Raw genomic sequence first — 24,887 nt, forward strand, 5'->3', positions numbered from 1 at the left:
AGTCGTCCCAGCTTATTCCACCTCGCCCTACGGTCCAAACATTGACGAAATCATTGTCTATATATTGTCATCAATTTCACGTGTCTTTTTTTACGTTTTCAAGATGTCAATTACGCTGGACAACAACGAGCGATTGGAAACAGAAAGGTGAAACGGAGAATGGCTTCAACTTTCAGTGCTGGATGCCACTGCGCCGCAGGGCGGCCACCGCGGCTGGTTTCTGTAGTGTAGTGGTTATCACGTTCGCCTAATACGCGAAAGGTCCCCAGTTCGAAACTGGGCAGAAACTGCTTTGTTCGTCAACTGCAGCCTTTTACATGGACAAGAACGGAGCTTTCTTGCTTGCTTTCCCATCTGCAAACCTGCCTTCGAATTTGCTTGAAAGAATCTGCTCTCGTCGTGAAATGTAAGGCAACTCCATTTAATTACTGTGTAAAGCATTATAAAGTATTTCTCCAACCTGGTTCTGATGCATATGCCATTCTGTTTGAGAGTGTCCTTGCCGCGTTCTGATCCTTCCACGAAAAGCAGTACCACATTTGCATTCCTTGCGCAGGCGGCCCGGTTCAAAGGCAGGGAAGAAGCTGCTGCGCTGGTGTCACAGCGCACCACGGATTCCTGAACTTGTCTGTCTGTCAAATGTACCCCAAAGTCGTCTCTGAAAGGCCTCATTTGGAAGCTGTCTGTCGTTATTCAACGCGCGAGAGTTGGTACCAGATTCCTGAATCATATTTTGGGGCAGTTCGCACGTTAGTGGCTCATTCAATCAGCAACAGCAATGAAATAATTTACACTCTCAGAGGAACCTTTGAACTTGTGCTTTCATAGCGCCGCTAATATTAAGGTGCGCCCCGAAATCTAAGCCATGTTGGAACTGAAACGGAGGAATCGACAGAGAGGCTACAGAATGACATCGCATCCATTTGGTTTTCTTTAAATCACTGACGAGCAGGAAAATGTAAAAGGGGAGAGCGAGTGGGGAAGTGAGGCGGTTGCAGCTCTGGTAAAAGTCCTTCTTTGTGATTCACTCCGCAAACAGAGACTTGAAGGTGACTCAGAGGCGTGTGAGCTCTTCACATCGAGATCAAAAAGCACTCAAGGGCAGTTAGCACCTCTTCCGGAGTGGGGGTGGGGTGAGGTAATTACCTTTTGATTTCTGTTACTATGTTCAGAAACTGCCTTTTCGATTGACTTGAACAGAAACTGCATTTCCAATAAGCACCATGGAAGTTAGCTAAATTTATTGAATCGCTTCTCGTCGATTCCCGCACAGGTTTCCGACTCAGTTGGTATCCACGTGGCTCATGTCCAGGAGTGAACATCTCTGCAGCAAATTGCACGGTTAAAGTAAAAGGCACGGAAAGTGGCGTCTCGAACCGGCCCCGAGGTCACAGCATGCTCACAATGTGATCTGTCGTTCTCGGATTGTAATGCGACCTCCGGTTTTAGGGTGGAAAACATTCTTTTAACCCTTCTTCTGCAAAACAGACACAGTGACTGAATAAATGCTGCACGGTTTGATGTGGAACACTGCCTGCTCAGCTTTGTGCATTTTCCCTGTAGTCAGGTGTGTTTCGTGTTCCGTGTAAACGTGAAAGTCGTCCTGTTTCGAGCAATGTGTGAAATCATTTAGCAAAGCAAGAATCGAAATTGTAGTAATGTCTAGCAGCTCATGGTTATTTGACCGAAGTGTCCAAGTGTCTCTGCTGTCATGATCGCGTTCGCCTCCCGCTCGGAAAATCGCAAACACCTCTGCTGTTCCAGGCAATTTGTGCTTTTACTGGAACCGAATGGAGACTATTATTTCATCGCTGTTGTGAAACAAAGTCCTACGGTGACTCGACTCGTCGTTATTTGGTTTTCTGTCCAATGGGAAAATCGTTCCAATGAATTTGGGTGTCATATGTTATTGAATTTCTCCCATTTCCGTCCTGGAGTCATCAGAAGGAAAAGGTAATCTAATCGGGACTGTTCTTGGTGAAATTCACTTTTTATGGCCCGTTCTTATGATGTTCTTTCTATCTCTCTTTTCAGCATTGTCTGGAAAGTGGTGGTGCACTAACGCTGCAGTATGTTTGAAAGAGTAGTTTGGAATTGCCCTGTTGTTAGTTGTGAGATTACTTTATGACTCATGCCCTCGGACTGTGTCACATTTAGCATTCATGCATCTCTCTGTCTGAAAATGCATTCGGCATGCCAGTTTTGTTTGTGTTCCGTGTTAAATGCTTTCTGTTTTGCGATTCGCTCAGCACATTACGAGTTAACAGGGTTTCTGAGGTAACTTCGAGCAGCAAAACTCCTCAATTGAGGTCTGGGAAAATTTCACGGAGTATGGTCAGTCGGGGCAAAATTAAGGAAGTCGTTCGTTTCTGCAGTGTTTCACAATACTACGTTTCCCGTGAGAAGTCGAACAGACTAAACGATTGTGCCACAGACTGCGATGGAAAACTCCGCTAAAAAGTAATCCTTTAAAGCCAGTGTTAGCAACAAGACGTTATGGGGGTACACGGCGTGGAAACAGATATTTAGGTGTATCTCATCCATGCTCACCACATAACCAAAATTAAACAAGTCCCGTTCCCCAGCATTTGGCCCCAATCCCTCTAAACCCATCCTGTCCAGAAACTCATCCGATTACCTTTGCAATTTTCTGAGTGTAATAGCCTCCTCCACTTCCTCTGGGAGCTCATTCCATACACGCACAACCTTCTGTGTGGGAAATGTGCCTCAGGTCCTTTGTCAATTTCAGCCCACTCACCTTAAACCTATGCTCTCGAGTTTTCAACTCACCCCAATTTGGGTAAAACACAGAAATACTCAGTTTACAACCCTTCCATAAGATCATATCGCAGCCGTTACGCTGCAGGGAAAGTCGTCCCAGCTTATTCCACCTCGCCCTACGGTCCAAACATTGACGAAATCATTGTCTATATATTGTCATCAATTTCACGTGTCTTTTTTTACGTTTTCAAGATGTCAATTACGCTGGACAACAACGAGCGATTGGAAACAGAAAGGTGAAACGGAGAATGGCTTCAACTTTCAGTGCTGGATGCCACTGCGCCGCAGGGCGGCCACCGCGGCTGGTTTCTGTAGTGTAGTGGTTATCACGTTCGCCTAATACGCGAAAGGTCCCCAGTTCGAAACTGGGCAGAAACTGCTTTGTTCGTCAACTGCAGCCTTTTACATGGACAAGAACGGAGCTTTCTTGCTTGCTTTCCCATCTGCAAACCTGCCTTCGAATTTGCTTGAAAGAATCTGCTCTCGTCGTGAAATGTAAGGCAACTCCATTTAATTACTGTGTAAAGCATTATAAAGTATTTCTCCAACCTGGTTCTGATGCATATGCCATTCTGTTTGAGAGTGTCCTTGCCGCGTTCTGATCCTTCCACGAAAAGCAGTACCACATTTGCATTCCTTGCGCAGGCGGCCCGGTTCAAAGGCAGGGAAGAAGCTGCTGCGCTGGTGTCACAGCGCACCACGGATTCCTGAACTTGTCTGTCTGTCAAATGTACCCCAAAGTCGTCTCTGAAAGGCCTCATTTGGAAGCTGTCTGTCGTTATTCAACGCGCGAGAGTTGGTACCAGATTCCTGAATCATATTTTGGGGCAGTTCGCACGTTAGTGGCTCATTCAATCAGCAACAGCAATGAAATAATTTACACTCTCAGAGGAACCTTTGAACTTGTGCTTTCATAGCGCCGCTAATATTAAGGTGCGCCCCGAAATCTAAGCCATGTTGGAACTGAAACGGAGGAATCGACAGAGAGGCTACAGAATGACATCGCATCCATTTGGTTTTCTTTAAATCACTGACGAGCAGGAAAATGTAAAAGGGGAGAGCGAGTGGGGAAGTGAGGCGGTTGCAGCTCTGGTAAAAGTCCTTCTTTGTGATTCACTCCGCAAACAGAGACTTGAAGGTGACTCAGAGGCGTGTGAGCTCTTCACATCGAGATCAAAAAGCACTCAAGGGCAGTTAGCACCTCTTCCGGAGTGGGGGTGGGGTGAGGTAATTACCTTTTGATTTCTGTTACTATGTTCAGAAACTGCCTTTTCGATTGACTTGAACAGAAACTGCATTTCCAATAAGCACCATGGAAGTTAGCTAAATTTATTGAATCGCTTCTCGTCGATTCCCGCACAGGTTTCCGACTCAGTTGGTATCCACGTGGCTCATGTCCAGGAGTGAACATCTCTGCAGCAAATTGCACGGTTAAAGTAAAAGGCACGGAAAGTGGCGTCTCGAACCGGCCCCGAGGTCACAGCATGCTCACAATGTGATCTGTCGTTCTCGGATTGTAATGCGACCTCCGGTTTTAGGGTGGAAAACATTCTTTTAACCCTTCTTCTGCAAAACAGACACAGTGACTGAATAAATGCTGCACGGTTTGATGTGGAACACTGCCTGCTCAGCTTTGTGCATTTTCCCTGTAGTCAGGTGTGTTTCGTGTTCCGTGTAAACGTGAAAGTCGTCCTGTTTCGAGCAATGTGTGAAATCATTTAGCAAAGCAAGAATCGAAATTGTAGTAATGTCTAGCAGCTCATGGTTATTTGACCGAAGTGTCCAAGTGTCTCTGCTGTCATGATCGCGTTCGCCTCCCGCTCGGAAAATCGCAAACACCTCTGCTGTTCCAGGCAATTTGTGCTTTTACTGGAACCGAATGGAGACTATTATTTCATCGCTGTTGTGAAACAAAGTCCTACGGTGACTCGACTCGTCGTTATTTGGTTTTCTGTCCAATGGGAAAATCGTTCCAATGAATTTGGGTGTCATATGTTATTGAATTTCTCCCATTTCCGTCCTGGAGTCATCAGAAGGAAAAGGTAATCTAATCGGGACTGTTCTTGGTGAAATTCACTTTTTATGGCCCGTTCTTATGATGTTCTTTCTATCTCTCTTTTCAGCATTGTCTGGAAAGTGGTGGTGCACTAACGCTGCAGTATGTTTGAAAGAGTAGTTTGGAATTGCCCTGTTGTTAGTTGTGAGATTACTTTATGACTCATGCCCTCGGACTGTGTCACATTTAGCATTCATGCATCTCTCTGTCTGAAAATGCATTCGGCATGCCAGTTTTGTTTGTGTTCCGTGTTAAATGCTTTCTGTTTTGCGATTCGCTCAGCACATTACGAGTTAACAGGGTTTCTGAGGTAACTTCGAGCAGCAAAACTCCTCAATTGAGGTCTGGGAAAATTTCACGGAGTATGGTCAGTCGGGGCAAAATTAAGGAAGTCGTTCGTTTCTGCAGTGTTTCACAATACTACGTTTCCCGTGAGAAGTCGAACAGACTAAACGATTGTGCCACAGACTGCGATGGAAAACTCCGCTAAAAAGTAATCCTTTAAAGCCAGTGTTAGCAACAAGACGTTATGGGGGTACACGGCGTGGAAACAGATATTTAGGTGTATCTCATCCATGCTCACCACATAACCAAAATTAAACAAGTCCCGTTCCCCAGCATTTGGCCCCAATCCCTCTAAACCCATCCTGTCCAGAAACTCATCCGATTACCTTTGCAATTTTCTGAGTGTAATAGCCTCCTCCACTTCCTCTGGGAGCTCATTCCATACACGCACAACCTTCTGTGTGGGAAATGTGCCTCAGGTCCTTTGTCAATTTCAGCCCACTCACCTTAAACCTATGCTCTCGAGTTTTCAACTCACCCCAATTTGGGTAAAACACAGAAATACTCAGTTTACAACCCTTCCATAAGATCATATCGCAGCCGTTACGCTGCAGGGAAAGTCGTCCCAGCTTATTCCACCTCGCCCTACGGTCCAAACATTGACGAAATCATTGTCTATATATTGTCATCAATTTCACGTGTCTTTTTTTACGTTTTCAAGATGTCAATTACGCTGGACAACAACGAGCGATTGGAAACAGAAAGGTGAAACGGAGAATGGCTTCAACTTTCAGTGCTGGATGCCACTGCGCCGCAGGGCGGCCACCGCGGCTGGTTTCTGTAGTGTAGTGGTTATCACGTTCGCCTAATACGCGAAAGGTCCCCAGTTCGAAACTGGGCAGAAACTGCTTTGTTCGTCAACTGCAGCCTTTTACATGGACAAGAACGGAGCTTTCTTGCTTGCTTTCCCATCTGCAAACCTGCCTTCGAATTTGCTTGAAAGAATCTGCTCTCGTCGTGAAATGTAAGGCAACTCCATTTAATTACTGTGTAAAGCATTATAAAGTATTTCTCCAACCTGGTTCTGATGCATATGCCATTCTGTTTGAGAGTGTCCTTGCCGCGTTCTGATCCTTCCACGAAAAGCAGTACCACATTTGCATTCCTTGCGCAGGCGGCCCGGTTCAAAGGCAGGGAAGAAGCTGCTGCGCTGGTGTCACAGCGCACCACGGATTCCTGAACTTGTCTGTCTGTCAAATGTACCCCAAAGTCGTCTCTGAAAGGCCTCATTTGGAAGCTGTCTGTCGTTATTCAACGCGCGAGAGTTGGTACCAGATTCCTGAATCATATTTTGGGGCAGTTCGCACGTTAGTGGCTCATTCAATCAGCAACAGCAATGAAATAATTTACACTCTCAGAGGAACCTTTGAACTTGTGCTTTCATAGCGCCGCTAATATTAAGGTGCGCCCCGAAATCTAAGCCATGTTGGAACTGAAACGGAGGAATCGACAGAGAGGCTACAGAATGACATCGCATCCATTTGGTTTTCTTTAAATCACTGACGAGCAGGAAAATGTAAAAGGGGAGAGCGAGTGGGGAAGTGAGGCGGTTGCAGCTCTGGTAAAAGTCCTTCTTTGTGATTCACTCCGCAAACAGAGACTTGAAGGTGACTCAGAGGCGTGTGAGCTCTTCACATCGAGATCAAAAAGCACTCAAGGGCAGTTAGCACCTCTTCCGGAGTGGGGGTGGGGTGAGGTAATTACCTTTTGATTTCTGTTACTATGTTCAGAAACTGCCTTTTCGATTGACTTGAACAGAAACTGCATTTCCAATAAGCACCATGGAAGTTAGCTAAATTTATTGAATCGCTTCTCGTCGATTCCCGCACAGGTTTCCGACTCAGTTGGTATCCACGTGGCTCATGTCCAGGAGTGAACATCTCTGCAGCAAATTGCACGGTTAAAGTAAAAGGCACGGAAAGTGGCGTCTCGAACCGGCCCCGAGGTCACAGCATGCTCACAATGTGATCTGTCGTTCTCGGATTGTAATGCGACCTCCGGTTTTAGGGTGGAAAACATTCTTTTAACCCTTCTTCTGCAAAACAGACACAGTGACTGAATAAATGCTGCACGGTTTGATGTGGAACACTGCCTGCTCAGCTTTGTGCATTTTCCCTGTAGTCAGGTGTGTTTCGTGTTCCGTGTAAACGTGAAAGTCGTCCTGTTTCGAGCAATGTGTGAAATCATTTAGCAAAGCAAGAATCGAAATTGTAGTAATGTCTAGCAGCTCATGGTTATTTGACCGAAGTGTCCAAGTGTCTCTGCTGTCATGATCGCGTTCGCCTCCCGCTCGGAAAATCGCAAACACCTCTGCTGTTCCAGGCAATTTGTGCTTTTACTGGAACCGAATGGAGACTATTATTTCATCGCTGTTGTGAAACAAAGTCCTACGGTGACTCGACTCGTCGTTATTTGGTTTTCTGTCCAATGGGAAAATCGTTCCAATGAATTTGGGTGTCATATGTTATTGAATTTCTCCCATTTCCGTCCTGGAGTCATCAGAAGGAAAAGGTAATCTAATCGGGACTGTTCTTGGTGAAATTCACTTTTTATGGCCCGTTCTTATGATGTTCTTTCTATCTCTCTTTTCAGCATTGTCTGGAAAGTGGTGGTGCACTAACGCTGCAGTATGTTTGAAAGAGTAGTTTGGAATTGCCCTGTTGTTAGTTGTGAGATTACTTTATGACTCATGCCCTCGGACTGTGTCACATTTAGCATTCATGCATCTCTCTGTCTGAAAATGCATTCGGCATGCCAGTTTTGTTTGTGTTCCGTGTTAAATGCTTTCTGTTTTGCGATTCGCTCAGCACATTACGAGTTAACAGGGTTTCTGAGGTAACTTCGAGCAGCAAAACTCCTCAATTGAGGTCTGGGAAAATTTCACGGAGTATGGTCAGTCGGGGCAAAATTAAGGAAGTCGTTCGTTTCTGCAGTGTTTCACAATACTACGTTTCCCGTGAGAAGTCGAACAGACTAAACGATTGTGCCACAGACTGCGATGGAAAACTCCGCTAAAAAGTAATCCTTTAAAGCCAGTGTTAGCAACAAGACGTTATGGGGGTACACGGCGTGGAAACAGATATTTAGGTGTATCTCATCCATGCTCACCACATAACCAAAATTAAACAAGTCCCGTTCCCCAGCATTTGGCCCCAATCCCTCTAAACCCATCCTGTCCAGAAACTCATCCGATTACCTTTGCAATTTTCTGAGTGTAATAGCCTCCTCCACTTCCTCTGGGAGCTCATTCCATACACGCACAACCTTCTGTGTGGGAAATGTGCCTCAGGTCCTTTGTCAATTTCAGCCCACTCACCTTAAACCTATGCTCTCGAGTTTTCAACTCACCCCAATTTGGGTAAAACACAGAAATACTCAGTTTACAACCCTTCCATAAGATCATATCGCAGCCGTTACGCTGCAGGGAAAGTCGTCCCAGCTTATTCCACCTCGCCCTACGGTCCAAACATTGACGAAATCATTGTCTATATATTGTCATCAATTTCACGTGTCTTTTTTTACGTTTTCAAGATGTCAATTACGCTGGACAACAACGAGCGATTGGAAACAGAAAGGTGAAACGGAGAATGGCTTCAACTTTCAGTGCTGGATGCCACTGCGCCGCAGGGCGGCCACCGCGGCTGGTTTCTGTAGTGTAGTGGTTATCACGTTCGCCTAATACGCGAAAGGTCCCCAGTTCGAAACTGGGCAGAAACTGCTTTGTTCGTCAACTGCAGCCTTTTACATGGACAAGAACGGAGCTTTCTTGCTTGCTTTCCCATCTGCAAACCTGCCTTCGAATTTGCTTGAAAGAATCTGCTCTCGTCGTGAAATGTAAGGCAACTCCATTTAATTACTGTGTAAAGCATTATAAAGTATTTCTCCAACCTGGTTCTGATGCATATGCCATTCTGTTTGAGAGTGTCCTTGCCGCGTTCTGATCCTTCCACGAAAAGCAGTACCACATTTGCATTCCTTGCGCAGGCGGCCCGGTTCAAAGGCAGGGAAGAAGCTGCTGCGCTGGTGTCACAGCGCACCACGGATTCCTGAACTTGTCTGTCTGTCAAATGTACCCCAAAGTCGTCTCTGAAAGGCCTCATTTGGAAGCTGTCTGTCGTTATTCAACGCGCGAGAGTTGGTACCAGATTCCTGAATCATATTTTGGGGCAGTTCGCACGTTAGTGGCTCATTCAATCAGCAACAGCAATGAAATAATTTACACTCTCAGAGGAACCTTTGAACTTGTGCTTTCATAGCGCCGCTAATATTAAGGTGCGCCCCGAAATCTAAGCCATGTTGGAACTGAAACGGAGGAATCGACAGAGAGGCTACAGAATGACATCGCATCCATTTGGTTTTCTTTAAATCACTGACGAGCAGGAAAATGTAAAAGGGGAGAGCGAGTGGGGAAGTGAGGCGGTTGCAGCTCTGGTAAAAGTCCTTCTTTGTGATTCACTCCGCAAACAGAGACTTGAAGGTGACTCAGAGGCGTGTGAGCTCTTCACATCGAGATCAAAAAGCACTCAAGGGCAGTTAGCACCTCTTCCGGAGTGGGGGTGGGGTGAGGTAATTACCTTTTGATTTCTGTTACTATGTTCAGAAACTGCCTTTTCGATTGACTTGAACAGAAACTGCATTTCCAATAAGCACCATGGAAGTTAGCTAAATTTATTGAATCGCTTCTCGTCGATTCCCGCACAGGTTTCCGACTCAGTTGGTATCCACGTGGCTCATGTCCAGGAGTGAACATCTCTGCAGCAAATTGCACGGTTAAAGTAAAAGGCACGGAAAGTGGCGTCTCGAACCGGCCCCGAGGTCACAGCATGCTCACAATGTGATCTGTCGTTCTCGGATTGTAATGCGACCTCCGGTTTTAGGGTGGAAAACATTCTTTTAACCCTTCTTCTGCAAAACAGACACAGTGACTGAATAAATGCTGCACGGTTTGATGTGGAACACTGCCTGCTCAGCTTTGTGCATTTTCCCTGTAGTCAGGTGTGTTTCGTGTTCCGTGTAAACGTGAAAGTCGTCCTGTTTCGAGCAATGTGTGAAATCATTTAGCAAAGCAAGAATCGAAATTGTAGTAATGTCTAGCAGCTCATGGTTATTTGACCGAAGTGTCCAAGTGTCTCTGCTGTCATGATCGCGTTCGCCTCCCGCTCGGAAAATCGCAAACACCTCTGCTGTTCCAGGCAATTTGTGCTTTTACTGGAACCGAATGGAGACTATTATTTCATCGCTGTTGTGAAACAAAGTCCTACGGTGACTCGACTCGTCGTTATTTGGTTTTCTGTCCAATGGGAAAATCGTTCCAATGAATTTGGGTGTCATATGTTATTGAATTTCTCCCATTTCCGTCCTGGAGTCATCAGAAGGAAAAGGTAATCTAATCGGGACTGTTCTTGGTGAAATTCACTTTTTATGGCCCGTTCTTATGATGTTCTTTCTATCTCTCTTTTCAGCATTGTCTGGAAAGTGGTGGTGCACTAACGCTGCAGTATGTTTGAAAGAGTAGTTTGGAATTGCCCTGTTGTTAGTTGTGAGATTACTTTATGACTCATGCCCTCGGACTGTGTCACATTTAGCATTCATGCATCTCTCTGTCTGAAAATGCATTCGGCATGCCAGTTTTGTTTGTGTTCCGTGAAAAATGCTTTCTGTTTTGCGATTCGCTCAGCACATTACGAGTTAACAGGGTTTCTGAGGTAACTTCGAGCAGCAAAACTCCTCAATTGAGGTCTGGGAAAATTTCACGGAGTATGGTCAGTCGGGGCAAAATTAAGGAAGTCGTTCGTTTCTGCAGTGTTTCACAATACTACGTTTCCCGTGAGAAGTCGAACAGACTAAACGATTGTGCCACAGACTGCGATGGAAAACTCCGCTAAAAAGTAATCCTTTAAAGCCAGTGTTAGCAACAAGACGTTATGGGGGTACACGGCGTGGAAACAGATATTTAGGTGTATCTCATCCATGCTCACCACATAACCAAAATTAAACAAGTCCCGTTCCCCAGCATTTGGCCCCAATCCCTCTAAACCCATCCTGTCCAGAAACTCATGCGATTACCTTTGCAATTTTCTGAGTGTAATAGCCTCCTCCACTTCCTCTGGGAGCTCATTCCATACACGCACAACCTTCTGTGTGGGAAATGTGCCTCAGGTCGTTTGTCAATTTCAGCCCACTCACCTTAAACCTATGCTCTCGAGTTTTCAACTCACCCCAATTTGGGTAAAACACAGAAATACTCAGTTTACAACCCTTCCATAAGATCATATCGCAGCCGTTACGCTGCAGGGAAAGTCGTCCCAGCTTATTCCACCTCGCCCTACGGTCCAAACATTGACGAAATCATTGTCTATATATTGTCATCAATTTCACGTGTCTTTTTTAACGTTTTCAAGATGTCAATTACGCTGGACAACAACGAGCGATTGGAAACAGAAAGGTGAAACGGAGAATGGCTTCAACTTTCAGTGCTGGATGCCACTGCGCCGCAGGGCGGCCACCGCAGTTGGTTTCTGTAGTGTTGTGGTTATCACGCTCGCCTAACACGCGAAAGGTCCCCAGTTCGAAGCTGGGCCGAAACTGCTTTGTTCGTCAACTGCAGCCTTTTACATGGACAGGAACGGAACTTTCTTGCTTGCTTTCCCATCTGCAAACATGCCTTCGAATTTGCTTGAAAGAATCTGCTCTCGTCGTGAAATGTAAGGCAACTCCATTTAATTACTGTGTAAAGCATTATAAAGTTTTTCTCCAACCTGGTTCTGATGCATATGACATTCTAATTGAGAGTGTCCTTGCCGCGTTCTGATCCTTCCACGAATAGCAGTACCGCATTTGCATTCCTTGCGCAGGCGGCCCGGTTCAAAGGCAGGGAAGAAGCTGCTGCGCTGGTGTCACAGCGCACCACGGATTCCTGAACTTGTCTGTCTGTCAAATGTACCCCAAAGTCGTCTCTGAAAGGCCTCATTTGGAAGCTGTCTGTCGTTATTCAACGCGCGAGAGTCGGTACCAGATTCCTGAATCATATTTTGGGGCAGTTCGCACGTTAGTGGCTCATTCAATCAGCAACAGCAATGAAATAATTTACACTCTCAGAGGAACCTTTGAACTTGTGCTTTCATAGCGCCGCTAATATTAAGGTGCGCCCCGAGATCTAAGCCATGTTGGAACTGAAACGGAGGAATCGACAGAGAGGCTACAGAATGACATCGCATCCATTTGGTTTTCTTTAAATCACTGACGAGCAGGAAAATGTAAAAGGGGAGAGCGAGTGGGGAAGTGAGGCGGTTGCAGCTCTGGTAAAAGTCCTTCTTTGTGATTCACTCCGCAAACAGAGACTTGAAGGTGACTCAGAGGCGTGTGAGCTCTTCACATCGAGATCAAAAAGCACTCAAGGGCAGTTAGCACCTCTTCCGGAGTGGGGGTGGGGTGAGGTAATTACCTTTTGATTTCTGTTACTATGTTCAGAAACTGCCTTTTCGATTGACTTGAACAGAAACTGCATTTCCAATAAGCACCATGGAAGTCAGCTAAATTTATTGAATCGCTTCTCGTCGATTCCCGCACAGGTTTCCGACTCAGTTGGTATCCACGTGGCTCATGTCCAGGAGTGAACATCTCTGCAGCAAATTGCACGGTTAAAGTAAAAGGCACGGAAAGTGGCGTCTCGAACGGGCCCCGAGGTCACAGCATGCTCACAATGTGATCTGTCGTTCTCGGATTGCAATGCGACCTCCGGTTTTAGGGTGGAAAACATTCTTTTAACCCTTCTTCTGCAAAACAGACACAGTGACTGAATAAATGCTGCACGGTTTGATGTGGAACACGGCCTGCTCAGCTTTGTGCATTTTCCCTGTAGTCAGGTGTGTTTCGTGTTCCGTGTAAACGTGAAAGTCGTCCTGTTTCGAGCAATGTGTGAAATCATTTAGCAAAGCAAGAATCGAAATTGTAGTAATGTCGAGCAGCTCATGGTTATTTGACCGAAGTGTCCAAGTGTCTCTGCTGTCATGATCGCGTTCGCCTCCCGCGCGGAAAATCGCAAACAGCTCTGCTGTTCCAGGCAATTTGTGCTTTTACTGGAACCGAATGGAGACTATTATTTCATCGCTGTTGTGAAACAAAGTCCTGCGGTGACTCGACTCGTCGTTATTTGGTTTTCTGTCCAATGGGAAAATCGTTCCAATGAATTTCGGTGTCATATGTTATTGAATTTCTCCCATTTCCTTCATTTCCGTCCTGGAGACATCAGAAGGAAAAGGTAATCTAATCGAGACTGTGATTGGTGAAATTCACTTTTTATGGCCCGTTCTTATGATGTTCTTTCTATCTCTCTTTTCAGCATTGTCTGGAAAGTGGTGGTGCACTAACGCTGCAGTATGTTTGAAAGAGTAGTTTGGAATTGCCCTGTTGTTAGTTGTGAGATTACTTTATGACTCATGCCCTCGGACTGTGACACATTTAGCATTCATGCATCTCTCTGTCTGAAAATGCATTCGGCATGCCAGTTTTGTTTGTGTTCCGTGTTAAATGCTTTCTGTTTTGCGATTCGCTCAGCACATTACGAGTTAACAGGGTTTCTGAGGTAACTTCGAGCAGCAAAACTCCTCAATTGAGGTCTGGGAAAATTTCACGGAGTATGGTCAGTCGGGGCAAAATTAAGGAAGTCGTTCGTTTCTGCAGTGTTTCACAATACTACCTTTCCCGTGAGCAGTCGAACAGACTAAACGATTGTGCCACAGACTGCGATGGAAAACTCCGCTAAAAAGTAATCCTTTAAAGCCAGTGTTAGCAACAAGACGTTATGGGGGTACACGGCGTGGAAACAGATATTTAGGTGTATCTCATCCATGCTCACCACATAACCAAAATTAAACAAGTCCCGTTCCCCAGCATTTGGCCCCAATCCCTCTAAACCCATCCTGTCCAGAAACTCATGCGATTACCTTTGCAATTTTCTGAGTGTAATAGCCTCCTCCACTTCCTCTGGGAGCTCATTCCATACACGCACAACCTTCTGTGTGGGAAATGTGCCTCAGGTCGTTTGTCAATTTCAGCCCACTCACCTTAAACCGATGCTCTCGAGTTTTCAACTCACCCCAATTTGGGTAAAACACAGAAATACTCAGTTTACAACCCTTCCATAAGATCATATCGCAGCCGTTACGCTGCAGGGAAAGTCGTCCCAGCTTATTCCACCTCGCCCTACGGTCCAAACATTGACGAAATCATTGTCTATATATTGTCATCAATTTCACGTGTCAATTACGCTGGACAACAACGAGCGATTGGAAACAGAAAGGTGAAACGGAGAATGGCTTCAACTTTCAGTGCTGGATGTCACTGCGCCGCAGGGCGACGACAGCGGCTGGTTTCTGTAGTGTAGTGGTCATCACGTTCGCCTAACACGCGAAAGGTCCCCAGTTCGAAACTGGGCAGGAACTGCTGTGCTCGTCAACTGCAGCCTTTTACATGGACAAGAACGGAGCTTTCTTGCTTGCTTTCCCATCTGCAAACTTGCCTTCGAATTTGCTTGAAAGAATCTGCTCTCGTAGTGAAATGTAAGGCAACTCCATTTAATTACTGTGTAAAGCATTATAAAGTTTTTCTCCAACCTGGTTCTGATGCATATGCCATTCTGTTTGAGAGTGTCCTTGCCGCGTTCTGATCCTTCCACGAAAAGCAGTACCGCATTGGCATTCCTTGCGCAGGCGGCCCGGTTCAAAGGCAGGGAAGAAGCTGCTGCGCTGGTGTCACAGCGCACCACGGATTCCTGAACTTGTCTGTCTGTCAAATGTACCCCAAAGTCGTCTCTGAAAGGCCTCATTTGGAAGCTGTCTGTCGTTATTCAACGCGCGAGAGTTGGTACCAGATTCCTGAATCATATTTTGGGGCAGTTCGCACGTTAGTGGCTCATTCAATCAGCAACAGCAATGAAATAATTTACACTCTCAGAGGAACCTTTGAACTTGTGCTTTCATAGCGCCGCTAATATTAAGGTGCGCCCCGAGATCTAAGCCATGTTGGAACTGAAACGGAGAAATCGACAGAGAGGGTACAGAATGACATCGCATCCATTTGGTTTTCCTTAAATCACTGACGAGCAGGAAAATGTAAACGGGGTGAGCGAGTGGGGAAGTGAGGCGGTTGCAGCTCTGGTAAAAGTCCTTCTTTGTGATTCACTCCGCAAACAGAGACTTGAAGGTGACTCAGAGGCGTGTGAGCTCTTCACATCGAGATCAAAAAGCACTCAAGGGCAGTTAGCACCTCTTCCGGAGTGGGGGTGGGGTGAGGTAATTACCTTTTGACTTCTGTTACTATGTTCAGAAACTGCCTTTTCGATTGACTTGAACAGAAACTGCATTTCCAATAAGCACCATGGAAGTTAACAAAATTTATTGAATCGCTTCTCGTCGATTCCCGCACAGGTTTCCGACTCAGTTGGTATCCACGTGGCTCATGTCCAGGAGTGAACATCTCTGCAGCAAATTGCACGGTTAAAGTAAAAGGCACGGAAAGTGGCATCTCGAACCGGCCCCGAGGTCAGAGCATGCTCACAATGTGATCTGTCGTTCTCGGATTGTAATGCGACCTCCGGTTTTAGGGTGGAGAACATTCTTTGGGACCCTTCTTCTGCAAAACAGACACAGTGACTGAATAAATGCTGCACGGTTTGATGTGGAACACGGCCTGCTCAGCTTTGTGCATTTTCCCTGTAGTCAGGTGTGTTTCGTGTTCCGTGTAAACGTGAAAGTCGTCCTGTTTCGAGCAATGTGTGAAATCATTTAGCAAAGCAAGAATCGAAATTGTAGTAATGTCTAGCAGCTCATGGTTATTTGACCGAAGTGTCCAAGTGTCTCTGCTGTCATGATCGCGTTCGCCTCCCGCGCGGAAAATCGCAAACACCTCTGCTGTTCCAGGCAATTTGTGCTTTTACTGGAACCGAATGGAGACTATTATTTCATCGCTGTTGTGAAACAAAGTCCTACGGTGACTCGACTCGTCGTTATTTGGTTTTCTGTCCAATGGGAAAATCGTTCCAATGAATTTCGGTGTCATATGTTATTGAATTTCTCCCATTTCCGTCCTGGAGTCATCAGAAGGAAAAGGTAATCTAATCGGGACTGTTCTTGGTGAAATTCACTTTTTATGGCCCGTTCTTATGATGTTCTTTCTATCTCTCTTTTCAGCATTGTCTGGAAAGTTGGTGGTGCACTAACGCTGCAGTATGTTTGAAAGAGTAGTTTGGAATTGCCCTGTTGTTAGTTGTGAGATTACTTTATGACTCATGCCCTCGGACTGTGTCACATTTAGCATTCATGCATCTCTCTGTCTGAAAATGCATTCGGCATGCCAGTTTTGTTTGTGTTCCGTGTTAAATGCTTTCTGTTTTGCGATTCGCTCAGCACATTACGAGTTAACAGGGTTTCTGAGGTAACTTCGAGCAGCAAAACTCCTCAATTGAGGTCTGGGAAAATTTCACGGAGTATGGTCAGTCGGGGCAAAATTAAGGAAGTCGTTCGTTTCTGCAGTGTTTCACAATACTACGTTTCCCGTGAGAAGTCGAACAGACTAAACGATTGTGCCACAGACTGCGATGGAAAACTCCGCTAAAAAGTAATCCTTTAAAGCCAGTGTTAGCAACAAGACGTTATGGGGGTACACGGCGTGGAAACAGATATTTAGGTGTATCTCATCCATGCTCACCACATAACCAAAATTAAACAAGTCCCGTTCCCCAGCATTTGGCCCCAATCCCTCTAAACCCATCCTGTCCAGAAACTCATCCGATTACCTTTGCAATTTTCTGAGTGTAATAGCCTCCTCCACTTCCTCTGGGAGCTCATTCCATACACGCACAACCTTCTGTGTGGGAAATGTGCCTCAGGTCCTTTGTCAATTTCAGCCCACTCACCTTAAACCTATGCTCTCGAGTTTTCAACTCACCCCAATTTGGGTAAAACACAGAAATACTCAGTTTACAACCCTTCCATAAGATCATATCGCAGCCGTTACGCTGCAGGGAAATTCGTCCCAGCTTATTCCACCTCGCCCTACGGTCCAAACATTGACGAAATCATTGTCTATATATTGTCATCAATTTCACGTGTCTTTTTTAACGTTTTCAAGATGTCAATTACGCTGGACAACAACGAGCGATTGGAAACAGAAAGGTGAAACGGAGAATGGCTTCAACTTTCAGTGCTGGATGCCACTGCGCCGCAGGGCGGCCACCGCGGCTGGTTTCTGTAGTGTAGTGGTTATCACGTTCGCCTAATACGCGAAAGGTCCCCAGTTCGAAACTGGGCAGAAACTGCTTTGTTCGTCAACTGCAGCCTTTTACATGGACAAGAACGGAGCTTTCTTGCTTGCTTTCCCATCTGCAAACCTGCCTTCGAATTTGCTTGAAAGAATCTGCTCTCGTCGTGAAATGTAAGGCAACTCCATTTAATTACTGTGTAAAGCATTATAAAGTATTTCTCCAACCTGGTTCTGATGCATATGCCATTCTGTTTGAGAGTGTCCTTGCCGCGTTCTGATCCTTCCACGAAAAGCAGTACCACATTTGCATTCCTTGCGCAGGCGGCCCGGTTCAAAGGCAGGGAAGAAGCTGCTGCGCTGGTGTCACAGCGCACCACGGATTCCTGAACTTGTCTGTCTGTCAAATGTACCCCAAAGTCGTCTCTGAAAGGCCTCATTTGGAAGCTGTCTGTCGTTATTCAACGCGCGAGAGTTGGTACCAGATTCCTGAATCATATTTTGGGGCAGTTCGCACGTTAGTGGCTCATTCAATCAGCAACAGCAATGAAATAATTTACACTCTCAGAGGAACCTTTGAACTTGTGCTTTCATAGCGCCGCTAATATTAAGGTGCGCCCCGAAATCTAAGCCATGTTGGAACTGAAACGGAGGAATCGACAGAGAGGCTACAGAATGACATCGCATCCATTTGGTTTTCTTTAAATCACTGACGAGCAGGAAAATGTAAAAGGGGAGAGCGAGTGGGGAAGTGAGGCGGTTGCAGCTCTGGTAAAAGTCCTTCTTTGTGATTCACTCCGCAAACAGAGACTTGAAGGTGACTCAGAGGCGTGTGAGCTCTTCACATCGAGATCAAAAAGCACTCAAGGGCAGTTAGCACCTCTTCCGGAGTGGGGGTGGGGTGAGGTAATTACCTTTTGATTTCTGTTACTATGTTCAGAAACTGCCTTTTCGATTGACTTGAACAGAAACTGCATTTCCAATAAGCACCATGGAAGTTAGCTAAATTTATTGAATCGCTTCTCGTCGATTCCCGCACAGGTTTCCGACTCAGTTGGTATCCACGTGGCTCATGTCCAGGAGTGAACATCTCTGCAGCAAATTGCACGGTTAAAGTAAAAGGCACGGAAAGTGGCGTCTCGAACCGGCCCCGAGGTCACAGCATGCTCACAATGTGATCTGTCGTTCTCGGATTGTAATGCGACCTCCGGTTTTAGGGTGGAAAACATTCTTTTAACCCTTCTTCTGCAAAACAGACACAGTGACTGAATAAATGCTGCACGGTTTGATGTGGAACACTGCCTGCTCAGCTTTGTGCATTTTCCCTGTAGTCAGGTGTGTTTCGTGTTCCGTGTAAACGTGAAAGTCGTCCTGTTTCGAGCAATGTGTGAAATCATTTAGCAAAGCAAGAATCGAAATTGTAGTAATGTCTAGCAGCTCATGGTTATTTGACCGAAGTGTCCAAGTGTCTCTGCTGTCATGATCGCGTTCGCCTCCCGCTCGGAAAATCGCAAACACCTCTGCTGTTCCAGGCAATTTGTGCTTTTACTGGAACCGAATGGAGACTATTATTTCATCGCTGTTGTGAAACAAAGTCCTGCGGTGACTCGACTCGTCGTTATTTGGTTTTCTGTCCAATGGGAAAATCGTTCCAATGAATTTCGGTGTCATATGTTATTGAATTTCTCCCATTTCCTTCATTTCCGTCCTGGAGACATCAGAAGGAAAAAGTAATCTAATCGAGACTGTGATTGGTGAAATTCACTTTTTATGGCCCGTTCTTATGATGTTCTTTCTATCTCTCTTTTCAGCATTGTCTGGAAAGTGGTGGTGCACTAACGCTGCAGTATGTTTGAAAGAGTAGTTTGGAATTGCCCTGTTGTTAGTTGTGAGATTACTTTATGACTCATGCCCTCGGACTGTGACACATTTAGCATTCATGCATCTCTCTGTCTGAAAATGCATTCGGCATGCCAGTTTTGTTTGTGTTCCGTGAAAAATGCTTTCTGTTTTGCGATTCGCTCAGCACATTACGAGTTAACAGGGTTTCTGAGGTAACTTCGAGCAGCAAAACTCCTCAATTGAGGTCTGGGAAAATTTCACGGAGTATGGTCAGTCGGGGCAAAATTAAGGAAGTCGTTCGTTTCTGCAGTGTTTCACAATACTACCTTTCCCGTGAGCAGTCGAACAGACTAAACGATTGTGCCACAGACTGCGATGGAAAACTCCGCTAAAAAGTAATCCTTTAAAGCCAGTGTTAGCAACAAGACGTTATGGGGGTACACGGCGTGGAAACAGATATTTAGGTGTATCTCATCCATGCTCACCACATAACCAAAATTAAACAAGTCCCGTTCCCCAGCATTTGGCCCCAATCCCTCTAAACCCATCCTGTCCAGAAACTCATGCGATTACCTTTGCAATTTTCTGAGTGTAATAGCCTCCTCCACTTCCTCTGGGAGCTCATTCCATACACGCACAACCTTCTGTGTGGGAAATGTGCCTCAGGTCGTTTGTCAATTTCAGCCCACTCACCTTAAACCTATGCTCTCGAGTTTTCAACTCACCCCAATTTGGGTAAAACACAGAAATACTCAGTTTACAACCCTTCCATAAGATCATATCGCAGCCGTTACGCTGCAGGGAAAGTCGTCCCAGCTTATTCCACCTCGCCCTACGGTCCAAACATTGACGAAATCATTGTCTATATATTGTCATCAATTTCACGTGTCTTTTTTAACGTTTTCAAGATGTCAATTACGCTGGACAACAACGAGCGATTGGAAACAGAAAGGTGAAACGGAGAATGGCTTCAACTTTCAGTGCTGGATGCCACTGCGCCGCAGGGCGGCGACCGCAGTTGGTTTCTGTAGTGTTGTGGTTATCACGCTCGCCTAACACGCGAAAAGTCCCCAGTTCGAAGCTGGGCAGAAACTGCTTTGTTCGTCAACTGCAGCCTTTTACATGGACAAGAACGGAACTTTCTTGCTTGCTTTCCCATCTGCATACATGCCTTCGAATTTGCTTGAAAGAATCTGCTCTCGTCGTGAAATGTAAGGCAACTCCATTTAATTACTGTGTAAAGCATTATAAAGTTTTTCTCCAACCTGGTTCTGATGCATATGACATTCTAATTGAGAGTGTCCTTGCCGCGTTATGATCCTTCCACGAATAGCAGTACCGCATTTGCATTCCTTGCGCAGGCGGCCCGGTTCAAAGGCAGGGAAGAAGCTGCTGCGCTGGTGTCACAGCGCACCACGGATTCCTGAACTTGTCTGTCTGTCAAATGTACCCCAAAGTCGTCTCTGAAAGGCCTCATTTGGAAGCTGTCTGTCGTTATTCAACGCGCGAGAGTCGGTACCAGATTCCTGAATCATATTTTGGGGCAGTTCGCACGTTAGTGGCTCATTCAATCAGCAACAGCAATGAAATAATTTACACTCTCAGAGGAACCTTTGAACTTGTGCTTTCATAGCGCCGCTAATATTAAGGTGCGCCCCGAGATCTAAGCCATGTTGGAAATGAAACGGATGAATCGACAGAGAGGCTACAGAATGACATCGCATCCATTTGGTTTTCTTTAAATCACTGACGAGCAGGAAAATGTAAAAGGGGAGAGCGAGTGGGGAAGTGAGGCGGTTGCAGCTCTGGTAAAAGTCCTTCTTTGTGATTCACTCCGCAAACAGAGACTTGAAGGTGACTCAGAGGCGTGTGAGCTCTTCACATCGAGATCAAAAAGCACTCAAGGGCAGTTAGCACCTCTTCCGGAGTGGGGGTGGGGTGAGGTAATTACCTTTTGATTTCTGTTACTATGTTCAGAAACTGCCTTTTCGATTGACTTGAACAGAAACTGCATTTCCAATAAGCACCATGGAAGTCAGCTAAATTTATTGAATCGCTTCTCGTCGATTCCCGCACAGGTTTCCGACTCAGTTGGTATCCACGTGGCTCATGTCCAGGAGTGAACATCTCTGCAGCAAATTGCACGGTTAAAGTAAAAGGCACGGAAAGTGGCGTCTCGAACGGGCCCCGAGGTCACAGCATGCTCACAATGTGATCTGTCGTTCTCGGATTGCAATGCGACCTCCGGTTTTAGGGTGGAAAACATTCTTTTAACCCTTCTTCTGCAAAACAGACACAGTGACTGAATAAATGCTGCACGGTTTGATGTGGAACACGGCCTGCTCAGCTTTGTGCATTTTCCCTGTAGTCAGGTGTGTTTCGTGTTCCGTGTAAACGTGAAAGTCGTCCTGTTTCGAGCAATGTGTGAAATCATTTAGCAAAGCAAGAATCGAAATTGTAGTAATGTCTAGCAGCTCATGGTTATTTGACCGAAGTGTCCAAGTGTCTCTGCTGTCATGATCGCGTTCGCCTCCCGCGCGGAAAATCGCAAACACCTCTGCTGTTCCAGGCAATTTGTGCTTTTACTGGAACCGAATGGAGACTATTATTTCATCGCTGTTGTGAAACAAAGTCCTGCGGTGACTCGACTCGTCGTTATTTGGTTTTCTGTCCAATCGGAAAATCGTTCCAATGAATTTCGGTGTCATATGTTATTGAATTTCTCCCATTTCCTTTATTTCCGTCCTGGAGACATCAGAAGGAAAAGGTAATCTAATCGAGACTGTGATTGGTGAAATTCACTTTTTATGGCCCGTTCTTATGATGTTCTTTCTATCTCTCTTTTCAGCATTGTCTGGAAAGTGGTGGTGCACTAACGCTGCAGTATGTTTGAAAGAGTAGTTTGGAATTGCCCTGTTGTTAGTTGTGAGATTACTTTATGACTCATGCCCTCGGACTGTGACACATTTAGCATTCATGCATCTCTCTGTCTGAAAATGCATTCGGCATGCCAGTTTTGTTTGTGTTCCGTGAAAAATGCTTTCTGTTTTGCGATTCGCTCAGCACATTACGAGTTAACAGGGTTTCTGAGGTAACTTCGAGCAGCAAAACTCCTCAATTGAGGTCTGGGAAAATTTCACGGAGTATGGTCAGTCGGGGCAAAATTAAGGAAGTCGTTCGTTTCTGCAGTGTTTCACAATACTACCTTTCCCGTGAGCAGTCGAACAGACTAAACGATTGTGCCACAGACTGCGATGGAAAACTCCGCTAAAAAGTAATCCTTTAAAGCCAGTGTTAGCAACAAGACGTTATGGGGGTACACGGCGTGGAAACAGATATTTAGGTGTATCTCATCCATGCTCACCACATAACCAAAATTAAACAAGTCCCGTTCCCCAGCATTTGGCCCCAATCCCTCTAAACCCATCCTGTCCAGAAACTCATCCGATTACCTTTGCAATTTTCTGAGTGTAATAGCCTCCTCCACTTCCTCTGGGAGCTCATTCCATACACGCACAACCTTCTGTGTGGGAAATGTGCCTCAGGTCCTTTGTCAATTTCAGCCCACTCACCTTAAACCTATGCTCTCGAGTTTTCAACTCACCCCAATTTGGGTAAAACACAGAAATACTCAGTTTACAACCCTTCCATAAGATCATATCGCAGCCGTTACGCTGCAGGGAAAGTCGTCCCAGCTTATTCCACCTCGCCCTACGGTCCAAACATTGACGAAATCATCGTCTATATATTGTCATCAATTTCACGTGTCTTTTTTAACGTTTTCAAGATGTCAATTACGCTGGACAACAACGAGCGATTGGAAACAGAAAGGTGAAACGGAGAATGGCTTCAACTTTCAGTGCTGGATGCCACTGCGCCGCAGGGCGGCGACCGCAGCTGGTTTCTGTAGTGTTGTGGTTATCCCGCTCGCCTAACACGCGAAAGGTCCCCAGTTCGAAGCTGGGCCGAAACTGCTTTGTTCGTCAACTGCAGCCTTTTACATGGGCAAGAACGGAGCTTTCTTGCTTGCTTTCCCATCTGCAAACATGCCTTCGAATTTGCTTGAAAGAATCTGCTCTCGTCGTGAAATGTAAGGCAACTCCATTTAATTACTGTGTAAAGCATTATAAAGTTTTTCTCCAACCTGGTTCTGATGCATATGCCATTCTGTTTGAGAGTGTCCTTGCCGCGTTCTGATCCTTCCACGAATAGCAGTACCGCATTTGCATTCCTTGCGCAGGCGGCCCGGTTCAAAGGCAGGGAAGAAGCTGCTGCGCTGGTGTCACAGCGCACCACGGATTCCTGAACTTGTCTGTCTGTCAAATGTACCCCAAAGTCGTCTCTGAAAGGCCTCATTTGGAAGCTGTCTGTCGTTATTCAACGCGCGAGAGTTGGTACCAGATTCCTGAATCATATTTTGGGGCAGTTCGCACGTTAGTGGCTCATTCAATCAGCAACAGCAATGAAATAATTTACACTCTCAGAGGAACCTTTGAACTTGTGCTTTCATAGCGCCGCTAATAATAAGGTGCGCCCCGAGATCTAAGCCATGTTGGAACTGAAACGGAGGAATCGACAGAGAGGCTACAGAATGACATCGCATCCATTTGGTTTTCTTTAAATCACTGACGAGCAGGAAAATGTAAAAGGGGAGAGCGAGTGGGGAAGTGAGGCGGTTGCAGCTCTGGTAAAAGTCCTTCTTTGTGATTCACTCCGCAAACAGAGACTTGAAGGTGACTCAGAGGCGTGTGAGCTCTTCACATCGAGATCAAAAAGCACTCAAGGGCAGTTAGCACCTCTTCCGGAGTGGGGGTGGGGTGAGGTAATTACCTTTTGATTTCTGTTACTATGTTCAGAAACTGCCTTTTCGATTGACTTGAACAGAAACTGCATTTCCAATAAGCACCATGGAAGTTAGCTAAATTTATTGAATCGCTTCTCGTCGATTCCCGCACAGGTTTCCGACTCAGTTGGTATCCACGTGGCTCATGTCCAGGAGTGAACATCTCTGCAGCAAATTGCACGGTTAAAGTAAAAGGCACGGAAAGTGGCGTCTCGAACGGGCCCCGAGGTCACAGCATGCTCACAATGTGATCTGTCGTTCTCGGATTGCAATGCGACCTCCGGTTTTAGGGTGGAAAACATTCTTTTAACCCTTCTTCTGCAAAACAGACACAGTGACTGAATAAATGCTGCACGGTTTGATGTGGAACACGGCCTGCTCAGCTTTGTTCATTTTCCCTGTAGTCAGGTGTGTTTCGTGTTCCGTGTAAACGTGAAAGTCGTCCTGTTTCGAGCAATGTGTGAAATCATTTAGCAAAGCAAGAATCGAAATTGTAGTAATGTCTAGCAGCTCATGGTTATTTGACCGAAGTGTCCAAGTGTCTCTGCTGTCATGATCGCGTTCGCCTCCCGCGCGGAAAATCGCAAACAGCTCTGCTGTTCCAGGCAATTTGTGCTTTTACTGGAACCGAATGGAGACTATTATTTCATCGCTGTTGTGAAACAAAGTCCTGCGGTGACTCGACTCGTCGTTATTTGGTTTTCTGTCCAATGGGAAAATCGTTCCAATGAATTTCGGTGTCATATGTTATTGAATTTCTCC

At 45.7% G+C, this 24,887-nt stretch overlaps 5 non-coding genes across 5 annotated transcripts; all 5 read left to right on the forward strand.

Moving 5' to 3' along the window:
• Nucleotides 1–216: 216 nt before the first annotated feature.
• Nucleotides 217–289, forward strand: trnai-aau (transfer RNA isoleucine (anticodon AAU)). The gene has a single exon. It is a non-coding gene; the product is annotated as a tRNA-Ile (tRNA).
• Nucleotides 290–3,086: 2,797 nt separating this feature from the next.
• trnai-aau (transfer RNA isoleucine (anticodon AAU)) lies at nt 3,087–3,159 on the forward strand. Its single transcript has one exon. It is a non-coding gene; the product is annotated as a tRNA-Ile (tRNA).
• Nucleotides 3,160–5,956: 2,797 nt separating this feature from the next.
• Nucleotides 5,957–6,029, forward strand: trnai-aau (transfer RNA isoleucine (anticodon AAU)). The gene has a single exon. It is a non-coding gene; the product is annotated as a tRNA-Ile (tRNA).
• Nucleotides 6,030–8,826: 2,797 nt separating this feature from the next.
• On the forward strand, nt 8,827–8,899 carry trnai-aau (transfer RNA isoleucine (anticodon AAU)). The gene has a single exon. It is a non-coding gene; the product is annotated as a tRNA-Ile (tRNA).
• Nucleotides 8,900–17,424: 8,525 nt separating this feature from the next.
• Nucleotides 17,425–17,497, forward strand: trnai-aau (transfer RNA isoleucine (anticodon AAU)). Its single transcript has one exon. It is a non-coding gene; the product is annotated as a tRNA-Ile (tRNA).
• The last annotated feature ends 7,390 nt before the right edge of the window (nt 17,498–24,887 follow it).

The sequence above is a fragment of the Chiloscyllium punctatum genome, chromosome 24 (genome assembly GCF_047496795.1).
Source record: "Chiloscyllium punctatum isolate Juve2018m chromosome 24, sChiPun1.3, whole genome shotgun sequence".
In the NCBI taxonomy this organism is placed as follows: Eukaryota; Metazoa; Chordata; class Chondrichthyes; order Orectolobiformes; family Hemiscylliidae; genus Chiloscyllium; species Chiloscyllium punctatum.